Raw genomic sequence first — 14,217 nt, 5'->3', positions numbered from 1 at the left:
ATTAAGTTCTTTGTAAAACAAATCGGAAATCGGGAAACAAACTGCTGGACACAAAGTAAGACACTGTTCCATGTATTTGTCCAGCTGATATCTAGAACAGAGGATTATATGATCACTTATCTTAAATGGCGTATCATCATCTTCTCAGTTCCGAGAGACCTTGAAAGAGCTACGATTGCCGATCGGTTCCTGAAGTATTGCAGTTATAGTTATTAGACTTATCCAAGTGGGAGACTGTTGGATAAGGTGTCTAAGTTCATAACTATTTCTGGTATGTACTTGACCCGACCCGGCATGGTCCATTTGGGTTGCATGGCACCATGCAATTGGATAAACTAAAATGAGAGAAATAACACTTATGGTATATTAATATATTATAAGTTCTAATATATTAATAATATTATTTAATTAGTTTGATCAAGAATTAATTTAGAATTAATTAAGTGATCAAAAGATAACTAATTAAATATATGGGTAGATTATGTAAATCTTCCATATCTTATATAGTGGGCTAAGAGGCTCCATGGATTATCAAGTTGGGTTCCACCCATAGGATGCTCCATGGATGCTCCATGGGAGTTACAAACCCATGGGTCATGGAAATGAAGAGTCATGACACATTAGGGTTTACATGGTGTAACCCTAGATGTGTCAACACTATATAAGAAACCTATTCTCCACCAAAATAGGCTACACTAAGAAACAAGAGGGCTAGAGCCGATTTTGCAAGTGTAAGATTCTCTCAAAGTTTACTCCTTTGCATTTGGTGTTGTGTGAAGCATTTGAGGCATCACACTTGGGGTGCTAGGCTTACAAGGTTTCAAGGATCATAATCAACAACAAGGTAAGTTATTCTATCTTTCATTCAAGTTAAAAATGTTCCCCATGTATGCTAGATAGGAATATAACCTTGGAATTCAACTTTGCATGATTATTAGACAAACATAGATCCAAGGTTATTAGGGTTGCATGTACACTTAGGAAGAGTTGGAATGCTCAAAACCCATCACTTTTCGTAATGTAAATCTATGCTTGAGGAAGTGGTAATCAATCCATGTCGATGATCACATTGAAACTTCTAATGGTCATAGGTATTAGGTTAACGTGAAAGACGTGGTTATTCAGGGTGATAAGGTAATTAGTGAGTATTTCTAAGGTGCTCTCTAACTGGCTATTTGCTACTTCTACCGTGTAAGATTCGTTAAATTTGTGTGATTTATGGTTAATCGTGCTTCTAAACATATGGAAAATAAAGATTCTATTGGCACTAGTATCAAATAATATTGATGAATAAATATTGTTGATAGGAAAACATACCAGTAACCACAGTTGGTTCCTGGCGAGCATCTCCAACACCTATCACGAATGTTCTTCCTTGGCCACCCTGATTCTTTAGTTGTGGGGAGTCCTTGAAATGACCAAGTTGATTGCATTCAAAGCAACTTTAGCTTCCTCCTGCAGCAGTGGTTGAGGTTGTGTCATTCGGGGTCTTTCTGCAAAACTTAGAGGTGTGACCTCTTAAGTTACAGATGCTGCAAACCATACAATTTCCGACATGGTGGAAATTGCACTTGGTATTGTGGGGTAACTTCCCATGGTAGGGCTTTGATGGAACGCCAGTGTTTGTGATTGTGATGTACACAACCACGGATTCTTGATTGGGTTTGCGATACTTGAAGTTCCCCTTCTGACTTGCCATGAAACTTCCTTTTTGTACTACCAACCTGGTTTACTTCAGTTTATGGAGTTATGGTAACCTGACAGATACACTGTTCAGTCAATTGTTAGGCCAATTGCTTGGCACTACCAAAGGTAGTGGGTCTGGATGTAGTAACCATACCTTGAACTTGTGAAGTTAATCCCCAGATGTACCTTTCGGTCTATTTGTATTCCGGGTTCACCATTCCCGGGCAAAGGTTTGCGAGTTCGTTAAATTGGGAGGTGTAAGCAGTCACCTCTAGGGGTGTAAACGAGCCGAGTCGAGCCCAAGCTTCGCTAGGCTCGGCTCGGGCTCGTTTAAGATATGAGGGTCTCGAGCTCGAGCTCGACTCAATTCAAGCTTTATTGCTCCGAGCTCGGCTCAAGCTCGTGAAGAATTGTACAGGCTCGACTCGGGCTCAAGATCAACTCGTTTTTAATATGATGAGCCTAAATAAGCTTAGGCTCGGTTCAAGCTCGTTAAGAAGCTCATTTACGAATACCCTACATCCTTAATTCCTCAAATATTTTTTTATTTTAATATATAAAATAATAATAATGTATATTACATATAGGCTCATTTAGTCTCGTTTATGTTCACGAGCTCATTGATTGAAGCCCGGCTCGAGCTCGTTTAATAAACGAGCCTCATATTTAGGCTCGGTCTCGGCTCAGGATAATTAAATTCGATATCGAGTCGAGCTTTTAACGATTTGATCCCGAGTAGCTCACGAGTAGCTCGACTCACTTACACCCCTAGTCACCTCCAATCATCTCATGTTAAGGTTCCAAATTATAGAGAGTGATCAATTCCATACATCATATATATTTCCAAGTTATAGAGAGAGAACTGAAATCCTACCAGTTTCAAATTGTAGAGAGAGAAATTTGGAGACTACTGAATGATCAATTGGGAACTATGGGTTTCTCCGCTACGATGATAGCGGGGCTATTGGTTCTTTGTTCTTCTTTGGGTTTAGGCGAACTAGGAAAATCTGAATGTTATCCCATATTTCTAAGTATTTTTAAAATGTATATGTTGTTTTGGGGTTGATATTAGGTTTCTAAGGTACTAGGTATCTGCAGCGAATCTTGAGAACATCCTTCAATCTCTAAAACTTTCAACCATTATAGTCTGTCAAACTCCTTGCTCAAGGTTGGTTGTGCATCAGCCTGACCATAAATAACATAGGCGTACGTTCCAGGTTTATTTATGGTATGTCTTATGTACGGTACTAACCTTAGTTGAGGACCTTGACCTAAAGGGTTGAGTTGGTTGTTTTACTTGGAGGTATGTTAGAGTTTTATTACGTGTTCTCATCGCGGGTCAAAGTATATATAACTCTTATATATTATTGTTGGTGGGGTTTGCAGTATTATTAAATTTTGTTTTGTACTCCAAGACTACCAAGTACAAACGAGGGCCATACATGAAACACCGGAGGGCAGGACCATTTTAGCAATTAAGCCATTCTGAAATCCAACAGCTCTATGAGGCCCTTCAAACGAGATTCCACGTACCGTAAATAGCCAAGAAGCAGTGTAAATAATAATAATAATACTTTTATTAGAAGCTAGTTGCTATAGTTGTATTCCTCTTTTGAGGATATGAGTTCTCTATAGCCAATTTAGCTTTTGTACCAATCTGTCACACCCCCGGCCGAGGCGGCGGAACACGTCGGGCTGTGTGACTAAGGTCATGGATCACAGGTAAACTGAATATATAGCACAAGTACAGCAATAAAAAATATAGCATTTGTGTTCCATCTTGATATTTGAATACAAGGTTTTTACAAATAATAATAATATATGAATTGCCTTAATAGATAGGGATATAATACAACAACAAGCAAACTAGGTCATCTGTAATCCAATCTATCTTCAATGTTTATGTAGTGACTTCCTAAGAATACATGTAGTTTTGAGGGTCAACACAAGGTTGATGAGAGTTACAGGTTTTCTGCTAATAGCAGTAATACTTTTAATAAGGTTAAAAAGTATTATCTTTGTATGTGTAACAATAGTTAAAGACTGTGTTTGCAAAGAGTCTTTGAAAGCCAAATTGTATCTTTGTATAAGTAAATGCATACTTAAAACCATATTTGTAAAGAATATTTGAAAGCCAAAAATGTATCTTTGTATAAGTAAATCCATACTTAAAATAGTATCGAAAGCAACCAAGCCCATGGTTTGTAGTGAGAGAGAGAGATATTTCAGTTAATGTTTATAGTGAGTCCTATAACCGAGCCATGTGACTGAATGTACCCCCCTACAACATTTCATTGGATGTTGTAGTAACAATTGTAGACACTTATCACCCGCTTCGATTGATCGGTCGAGGTTGTAGCTAGCAACCGCACGTGGGGATGTCAATCTCGTATAGATCTATATATATGTATCTCGCTCCGAAGATTAACGGTTATAGTAGTGTGGGTATGCTAAGTATTTAGACTCGGCTAATGAATATAGTCCCACTAAATAGCCCTTAACTAAAAAGTATGTGAATAGCTCTCAGCCCTAACTTAATTATGGTTAAGTCACTAGCCATAATGAATTTCATTGTATAAATCTTATAGAAGCCAAGTATGGTTGTTATGTATGTAAAAGTATAATATACTCGCTTTTATAAGATGTATTTTTGAAAGTAATGAACATATGTGCATGTATAAACTTTATATATTTAAACATATAAATATACATGAATAGTAATAACTTGAATCCTTGAAATACTACAAAGTTTTATAACATGCTTGTTATAATATACAATGTCACATAAAAATCATATATTTTTGTATCATGTAGCATTTGTTGTGTGGACTAGTTATTTCACGATAAAATAATCATCATACGTATACGAAAAGTTTATATTAGTTTATTTGTAACAATATGTTAAATTGTTACATAGCATTTTTTATAAACTATATTTATTGTATTTTCACTTAAAGGATAATATATTTCCATAAACAAAGTATATAGACACATGTATTCCCCCCTCCCCCTCCCCCTCTTAATAATTAAAAATATTAAAAAAAAGGACCTTAAGCATTCACCCTTGAAGCGTGAGTTCGTGTTGTTCGGAGTTCGTTTATTTTTGAGAAGATTGACGTGAGAAACCACAAGTTACGTTTCTTGAACTTTATAATATTTCCGGGACCGTTTCGTAACAAATTTAAACTATTAGGGGCTCTTGCGTAATTTAATTAACCAAAATAGGACTGCTTTGGTTAAAATAAATAAAAGGAGGGACTATATTTGTTCAAATGGGATTAATGTTTGAATATTGGGATCTGTTTTGCTAAAAATAACCCAGGAGGGGCTTTTTCTGAATAAATGGGTCCAATATTTAGGGTTTGGGATTGATTTCTTAATGCTTTGTCAAATAAGGGTTCATTTTGTTCATTTTACTTTCAAGTTTGAGTCTCTTTGACTTTTGAGATGGTCAAAATCAAAAACACGTTTTTTTTTAGGTCGAAGTCTTGTTTCAGTCGATCAAAAGGGCTCCAACAACGGGAAGGGGCGTCGTCTTCTTCAGACCCAAGGGGTAATGGAGAAGGAACGGGAACAAAGCAATGGACGAACACAGCGAGAGGGTAAAACACGAAGGCTCGCAGGCGCGATTTCCTCGATCGATCGCGAGAACGTTCATCTCCGGGGTTTGACCAGGCGAAGAAAGAAGATTCGGAGAAGCAGCGAGGCTGCTTTCGTCCTCGTCTGGCTTTGAGATGCGAAGGAGGGAAGGGTCCGACGGTGCAAAGCAGTCAGCGACGGCAGGGTGGTTTGGACCTGCTGTGAAATCGGCGAGAGGGGAAAACACGAAGGCTCGCAGGCGCGACTTCGTCGATCGATCGCGAGAAGGTTCATCTCCGGGGTTTGACCAGGCGAAAAAAGAAGATTCGGAGAAGCAGCGAGGCTGCTTTCGTCCTCGTCTGGCTTTGAGATGCGAAGGAGGGAAGGGTCCGATGGGGAAAAGCAGTCAGCGACGGCAGGGTGGTTTGGACCTGCTGTGAAATCGGCGAAAGAAAGAGACAACCAAGAGGGATGCGAGGGGCCTACTGGTCGTCGATGGTGGAAATAGGGCAGCAGGTGGGGGCTTTGGTGGGGTTTTGCTCGACCGGAGAAGGGGAGATGTGCGAGAGGTGACGATGGCTGGTCGGAAATCGTTAGGGCAACGGTGGCAGTTCCCATCAATAACAGGTAAGGGGTTTTGTTTTTCTGTTCACGGGAAAGGGGTTGTAGGGTATCTCTTTTTTTTGTTTTTGGTTCTTGATTTTGGGTTTAAAGAGATGAAGTGGAGTGTTAGATCGAGGGTAGAGTGGGGTTGAAGGTAAATGTGACTGATGCAACAACTTGAAATGATATTAGGTTAGGTAGATTTTTGTTGATCTTTGGATGAATTTTAGGTACTAATGCGATCTATAGAAGATTGTAAGTACTATGTACAATTTGATTCAAGATTTGGTACATGTGCAAATTGATGTTCATTTGTGTGAGTGTGTGTGAGAAGATGGGAATCGAGAGTGACAGTTAGACCTGGCAATGGGGCGGGTTTGGAGCGAATCCACCTTGATCCAAACCCTTTTAACAAATTTCAAAATCCGATCCAAACCCGCTCCGTAACCCGCAGGGTTTTGAATAATCAAACACATACCCTTATCTACCGAATCAGCAGATATCCAAACCCGCCCCGTAACCCGTAGGTTTTTTGAATAATCAAACACAGTTTACTTAAATAATAAAATCACATTTATTAAATAAAACTAAGTGATGATTTAGAAAACACATTATGTACTCAAGGACTTTCTATTGGAATTAAAATCATTATTTTAGTTACTTCCGATTGGTTTTTGACCGTCGATAGCATTGATAGAGAATAGCAATTACAAACTTTCTTCCGGTTGATAAAGGACCTTATTTATTTATAAATGAAATTGGTGATTACATGATGAAATATAAATGAAATGAAATCATGACTCTTGGGAGAAGATTGGAAGTCTAGAAGTTGAGTCGTCGAGTCCTATGTAAAAACAGTTTAGTCTTTGGCCTTTTTTTTTGGACTTCCGATTGGAATTTAATGTAAACTTTAGGAAATATAAAATATAAATGTATAATTCTAAAATTTATATGGGGCGGGTTATAAACGGATCGGGTCGGTGATGATCCATACCCGACCCTTTTAATAAAAGGGTTAGCGGGTACGGGCCGTTAACGGGTAAACGGATCAAAAACTATGCTCCAAACGCATATAATTGTTAAGGGTTTGGATCGAATCAGGGTTAAAACTCGCTCCATTGTCACTTATATACTCCTATTATTAGTTGGTTGTACTTGTACATGTGTGGTTATATTATATAAAGAAATTGAGTATTACATGCACAAAGAATTCAAGCTTATAGCGCATAATATAAGTTGGTCCTTGGAAATGACATATGGCCTTTTATATATATATATATATATATATATATATATATATATATATATATATATATATATATATATATATTAGTAAAGTCTATGACCCGTGCTAAGCACGAGCCACGGTTAGTCTAAATATAAAAAAACATCGAAGTACTTTAATGTATTTATGTCTTATAGTATTACACTTTCATTTATTTCTATTTCATCTTTGTATTAAAAGAAAATTTTATGAAGTCATGATACGTAATTGTGAAAACAACTCATACAAACATTTAAAAATAATTGACAGAGTAATGGATACATGCTTTCTCAAAATGAGTTGCTTGATCGGTTGGTGGTACAATACATTTTCGGCGTCACTTACATAACCTTCCTATTTCAAGCTTGTGATTAGTTTACCAAGTAGATGGAAATAGAGTTTATATTTTATAATCAATAAACAAGTATAAGTACAAACAAAATTTCACTTTTAGGGTCAAATGGATAATTTCTATTTCTATAGTCACTACAGGACCTTTTAACGTTTGCAAGAAAAGTTTAAATCATTAAGTTAATCACTTTAGTGAGGTAGGCACTACTAACACATTTTTCCAATTTTTTGGATGAGCGTGCCCTATATTTGAATTTGGCAACAAAGTATTTAAAGGGTATCTTTAATTTGATTATTTCTTGCAAAGATATCATAACAGTCGAAAAACACAAACCTGGGGTTCATGAATGCATAATAATAGAAATTTTGACTATGGAAGTCAATGAACTACATTTCATCTTCGAAATTACTAACAGGACTTTACAAATTTCAGTTATTTTTTAGAGAACTTAACTATTCTCCTAAACAGAAACAGGACAGAAAAACATTTTTGTTAAGACGTAATAAATATATACTGTTTTCCACATTTTAAAAGAAATAGGTTTGACCTAAAAAGTCAAAGTATTGCTTGTTTTTCCTTGGAATATTTAAATGATATCCATAAGAGATCAAGATATGAAGATACCATCTTATGAATCGAAACGAAAACAATTTTGAAGTTCAAAAGTCATAAGAAGGAAAAGTTCGGCTTTAAGGGTCAAATCGATTAAATTTTGAACTTGGAAAAAATTACGTCTTACATATAATCATTTAGTTTCTTGTTGATATCCATTGAATGCACATTATTGAATTTAATCTAACAAAGATAGCTATGTAATATACACATTTATGACAATGAAGCAGCAAATTTTGAGTTCTTCACAAGATAATAAAGACTTGGATCATCGGAAATGTTCTTACTACATTTGTTTCACAGTATTGCCAAAGTTTTTTTGGGGTATTTTTTATGATGGAGATAAGAATGGCATTATGTCTTTTGAACAGTGAATCTGTCTCCATTTTTTGTGTGGGAAAAATTGCATCTTTTATCCCATTGACATCACTCTTAGGCAATAGCATGCCAAACATGGCATTGACACCTATTGCTTTTTGCACATAGGAAACAACCTGGCAGGCTTACCTTGATAAGTCCTTTCCTTTTGTCTAGTACATACTTTACCTTGACCACTTGCTAATTTCAATCACCCAAAAGGCAAAAACAATACACAATTTAGCAAATGGGGTACTCGACAAAGGTGTTGAAAAAATAGTCATACGACTAAGATAAACTTGATTATCTATAAACCACACTGCCAAAACCTAATTAGTAAATTTTCAAATAACAACTGCCAAAACCTAATTAGTAAATTTTCAAATAACAACAATAGCATAAAGATGAATGTAAACATAACTCCAAGTATTGATGGTATCAAACAACATAACCCATACATTCAAGAAGGTGAAAGAGGCAAGCGAGTAGATTAGAATTGAAGCATGAGGGTAACATTCAATAAGCATGAGACATTAATCTCCTTACTAATACCGAAAGATGATAGACATATCTTGAGATCGTCAGAATCATTAAAAATCAAAATAATTCAAACTTACCAATAGAAGAAAGTGGGTTTCAAGAATCTTGATAAGAGAAAAATAACTTACAGAGGTATAGGAATCAACCAGGAAAGTGAATACGGTTATTTTCTTTGAAAATCCCAAAAATCTAAATTAATCGTTATCGTGAAGTTAATTTTACATCGATAGGGATGTCGGTGGATTTTGAGAAACATATTGAAGAACTATCCACAAGCAAATTCACAAATCACCCAGTGAAATCAGTAAGGAATACCGGTCTTATAGCGATTACAGTTTATGTATACCCTTTTTGTCTTCAAGAAGCGTATTAGAAGTCTTATCTGTTGGATACATTGTTTTTCTGGAAGCGGTACAAAAAAAGTGTCTATTGACCTTAATCCCTTTTGTCTTTAACAAGGAGACATTTGTATTTCGCCAAAATCATCTCATCGGCTGTCACGCTGAGTGTTTACTCAGGGACTTATGGTTTCTTGTTGGGGATGTAGTCGGACGTGCTGTTGGAAGAGATGAATAATTAGTCGATAGGTCGATGTGCAGAAAGGAGGCATTGAAGGAGAAGCAAACCTGAGAAGAATTGAATCGACGTAATGATAAGTTCCGTCAATTTGTGAGTGGGTTACGTGGCGTTAATAGAAGCGTGTGAATTTGATTTTGGAGGCACCAGAAAAACAGGGTGTTTATATATAATAACTAGACGAATTCCCGCGCGTTGCGCATCGAAGATTAAAAATATATTGTTAAAATATTGAAAATTATATGTTTAAAATGGTTATGTTATTGACATTAACTTTGAGATAATATTTTTACACTAATATATATATATATATATATATATATATATATATATATATATATAATCTCTATTATTTTGAACAATAATATTCATTGACATCAACCCACATTCCCCATTAATAGAATTAAATATAATTATCTATTTAGTATAATTTTTAACAATTATTATTATTGATTAATTATATTTTTACTTATGCGATCATTTTTTAATTTCAATAATGATGTTCATTTAAAATACAATTTATTTATAGCTAAATGTAATTTGTAATTTGATGTTATTATCATTTAAAATTGTTATTCATTAGTTTTAAACCACTTATTATTAATAATAAGTTAAAGAATACTTTTTGAGAAACACTTAATATTATTATTAAAATGTGAAACATACACTAAATAATAAAGTGATAAGATAGACAATTTGCATTTCAAAAGAGACTTGCATTGATAATATCACATATCCATGTAATTTGATTTTATTATTTATAATTATTGCTTATTAATTTTAAAACCACTTGTTATTATTAATAAGTGAAAGAAACTTTTAAAAAACACTTATTGTTATAATTAAAATGTTAAACATATATACTAAAACATAAAGTGATAAGATAGACAATTTGCATTTTAAAGAATGCTTACATAGATAATATGGATAATATGACATATCCATGATTTTTAATTAATTATTGTTTTGAAGCAACATGAACATACAAACATGTATACAATAGTTAGTTAAATATTATATATATCATCTTCCATAACATATGATCGATAACATGAATCTAATCTAATTTAAATTAAAATTTCAACCACAACATACAATGATATTCTTAAAAGAATACTTAAATCAAGAAAATACAAAAAAAAATTAGTATATAACAAACTTACAAATTAAAAACTTCAACATAATAAATAGCTCGAAAAATTGTTCAAAGCCCTCAAACCGACACAAAAAACTTTAAACTTATTTTCTTTGTGAAATTTGTATGTGATTTGTATTTGTGTGCCTACTCAAAAAGATTGACTTTTTTATAATAGAGTATCCACTAATTGTTTATTAAATATATTATATAAGTTATAAAACCTTTGAATTGTTAATCATTATTAAGAGACTTTTGAGTGGTATTTATTAAAATAGGAGGTTTCAAATGCATGAGGTGTTTGCAAATTTTTATGGGGGTTTCAAATGCAGAAGATTCAAAGAAAAATGCTAGCTTTATAAGTATGTATGATATATATATATATATATATATATATATATATATATATATCATACTAGTGTTGTTAATATATATATTGTACATGCATTGTTATTATTTGATGTCCATTTGACAAATATAATATATATACATTGTGATCATTTAATGTTTATTGATACATAAATTATTGTATGATTTATAAAATCCATAATACTTATCTATTGTTGATCACAAGTTATTAGTTATGTATCAATATAAATGGTTATGCTCAAAAATATCAATATAATGTTATCTCTATAGTTAAAACTCACATTTGTTGGGTTGGATAGTAATATATTATTTCTAGAATATATTGTCAATAATTGAAATCAATAGTTTAAGGTTTCGCGATTTACTGATTCAAAACGTCTGATTCATTTTATTATTATAAATATTTTTACTAAAAATATTTCAAGTATGAAATTAAATAATAGACTATAGCCTGAGTCCAAAAATGCTTTTGGAATTTCCATCTGAGGTGTGCAATCTTAACGGATAGAAACAATTTTAGTAGTTTTAAGAAAATCAGTATTATATTGGTTTTGGATTCTTAAAACGGTCGTATCTGTTGCATAAGAACTCCGTTTTGGACGCTCTTTATATATTTGGAAACAGGGAAACATTTACTATGAGACTAGAGTGTTTGTATTGCTCACAACTGCTTAATACGAAATTTCAGTTTTTCAGACGTATTAACTATGGTTGTAGTTTGAGCTGTTTGATTCATTTGTTAGCTTACACATTTGGAAGTAAGATACCATCTGGTATCTTATATTAGTTGAAATGAGCTCATTTAATTTACAAAAGATTCACTAAAACTCAAAGAATTAAATTACAAAGAGATTTACTGTGAACTTGACTGTTCACAATCTTTGACCTAAACTCTGTTATGTCACATATTCACCGGCCGAGAAGAGCGCAATGACTTTGGAGGAATTTGTTGGGAAGTTCAAGGAAAAGTATGTTCCACCAATAGAGAGGGAGCGACTCGCTCAAGAGTATCTATCACTCAAACAGACCACTGAATCGGTGACCGAGATCACCAATATGTTCACTGGGAGAGCCTTATTCTGCCCAGAGTATGCTTAATCGGAATAGGTTCAAATATCTCGATACTTGAGTATGCTGAAGACTTAAATATGGGAGTTTGTATCGAACAATTAGGACACATCAAGGCCAACTATCCTCTTCTAAATGAAACAGGCACATCAAGTTCCATCACCAACGTCATTGAGGATAACCGATGGACGACAGGGTAGAGTTGAAGCATCGAGGGCCCAAGGGCGAGCCTTTCAGCTAATGGTAGAGGAAGCAAGGGAGACACCGGAGGCTGTTGCGGGTTGTTCCTCTGATCCAGGAAAAGCTCTAACATGACTATTCTCGTTTCGTAGGAATTAATCATGTTTTCAAACTTCCGATAAAATCCTCTATTATAAGTAATAATGTATGACGATCAAGTTTTAATAAATATGGGATGCCAACTTTATTTTACTAGTATTAATATCCTTATACCCCATCTAATTATATGTGTGTGTTTCAAAACAAGTGTGCTTGTCACGACCTTATCCTGTTTAGGTCATACTACAAGAGACCACTTACGGGAATACCAGTAGTAGTATTACGACAGGAATATCGAAGATCATTGGATATGAAAAGCATTAGTTTCTTCAAAGTCATACGGAGATACAGGGTGAACTAGCTTAAGCTTTGATAAGAGACGAGCAACATGATATGTGCATATTTAGTCATGTATTTTGTGCATATTTCTAATACTTTTAGCTACAATTATGTTTATTTTGGGACATAAGGTACTTATTATGTTTGAAATATGTTTTGTAGTAGAAAAGACATGCTCGGGATGAAAAGGAAGCAAACTAGGAGCTAGAAGCATGAATGAATGAGCTAAAGCAAAAGAAGACAAAGAAGGCTTGAAGATAGAAGACCATGACATGGTTGTCATCCATCACGACGTGGCGAATGGAAGATTCTCGACCAATGAGCTGACTTGGAGAATACATGATTAAGTAGAAGACCACGATGTGGTTCCTTTTAACCACGTCATGGTGATCATATATAAGGAAGCTATATATATCCGAACATTAGGTTGAATGGAGAGACTTCTAGCCGATTTTCTGAGAAGGATTACGACTACAACCCTCTGGAAACCTTGGAAAAGATCATGAATCGATTGGAGCTCAAGAGTTGAAGAGATATAGAAGAATTCTACATAGATCTAATCAGTTTGTTAACATACTCATGCTAGTATTATTTGCATGGATTTTGAGTGTTTTTCTGCTATTATGAGAGGCTAAAAACCTTATACTTTTGTTTGGTGAAGATGAACCTAATCCTTATGTGTTGATTTCGATTTATGGATGATATATGTTGATTTTACTTGTGTTTGATAATTAAACCGTAGAATGTTTTAGTTCTAGTTTATATTGTTTATTAATCAAGTTCTGTGTGATAGTTGTGTTGGATAAGGTGTCTAAGTCCATAACTTATTTGGTATATACTTGACCCGACCCGACATGGTCCATTTGGGTTGCACTTCACCCAAACGATTTATGGATAATTTTATGAGAGTTGTATACTTACGATTTATTAATATATTATAAGTTATAATATATTAATATAAAGTCATGCTACTTAATTAGTTTTAATCTTGAATTAATTATGAATTGATTTAGTGATTAAAAGGAAGACTAATTAAATCATGGGCTATTATATTTATATGGTGTGGGCTAATGCTCATTTGTTAATGGGCTAAGCTTATATGGAAGTCCATGGATGATCCATGGAGCTTTTACCCATGGATCCTTGGAAGAGGAAAAGACATGGGTTATTAGGGTTTCACCCTAACCATGTACACTATATAAACAAGCTCATGTTGCATGAAAAAGACACTAATGTGTGTGTAAGTGTGGTGGCCAAAATCAAGAGTTAGTATACTCTCTCATACATTTTCCAAGTTTGTGGTGATTTGTGATTTCCATTTGAGGCATTCACATTATTGGTGCTTGGCTCTCAAACTCCAAGGAATCAACAATCAACAAAAGGTATGTAATTCATCTAGTTCTTTTATGGTTAAAAGTACCCCATGCCATGCTAGATAGGTTATAAACCTTGGAAAAT

At 34.3% G+C, this 14,217-nt stretch overlaps 1 long non-coding RNA gene across 1 annotated transcript; it reads right to left on the bottom strand.

Annotated features, from left to right (window-relative positions):
- Positions 1-9,043: 9,043 nt before the first annotated feature.
- Positions 9,044-9,695, bottom strand: LOC145157016 (uncharacterized). Its single transcript, XR_013737044.1, has 2 exons — positions 9,620-9,695; positions 9,044-9,549 (listed from the first exon to the last, which is right to left on the bottom strand). It is a non-coding gene; the product is annotated as an uncharacterized LOC145157016 (long non-coding RNA).
- Positions 9,696-14,217: the final 4,522 nt, after the last annotated feature.

This window comes from Lactuca virosa, chromosome 2 (assembly GCF_052849685.1).
Source record: "Lactuca virosa cultivar CGN04683 chromosome 2, Lactuca_virosa_CGN04683_v6, whole genome shotgun sequence".
Lineage (NCBI taxonomy): Eukaryota > Viridiplantae > Streptophyta > Magnoliopsida > Asterales > Asteraceae > Lactuca > Lactuca virosa.
Note: the sequence above shows the minus strand (reverse complement) of the source record. Positions and strands in the feature narration are given on the sequence as shown.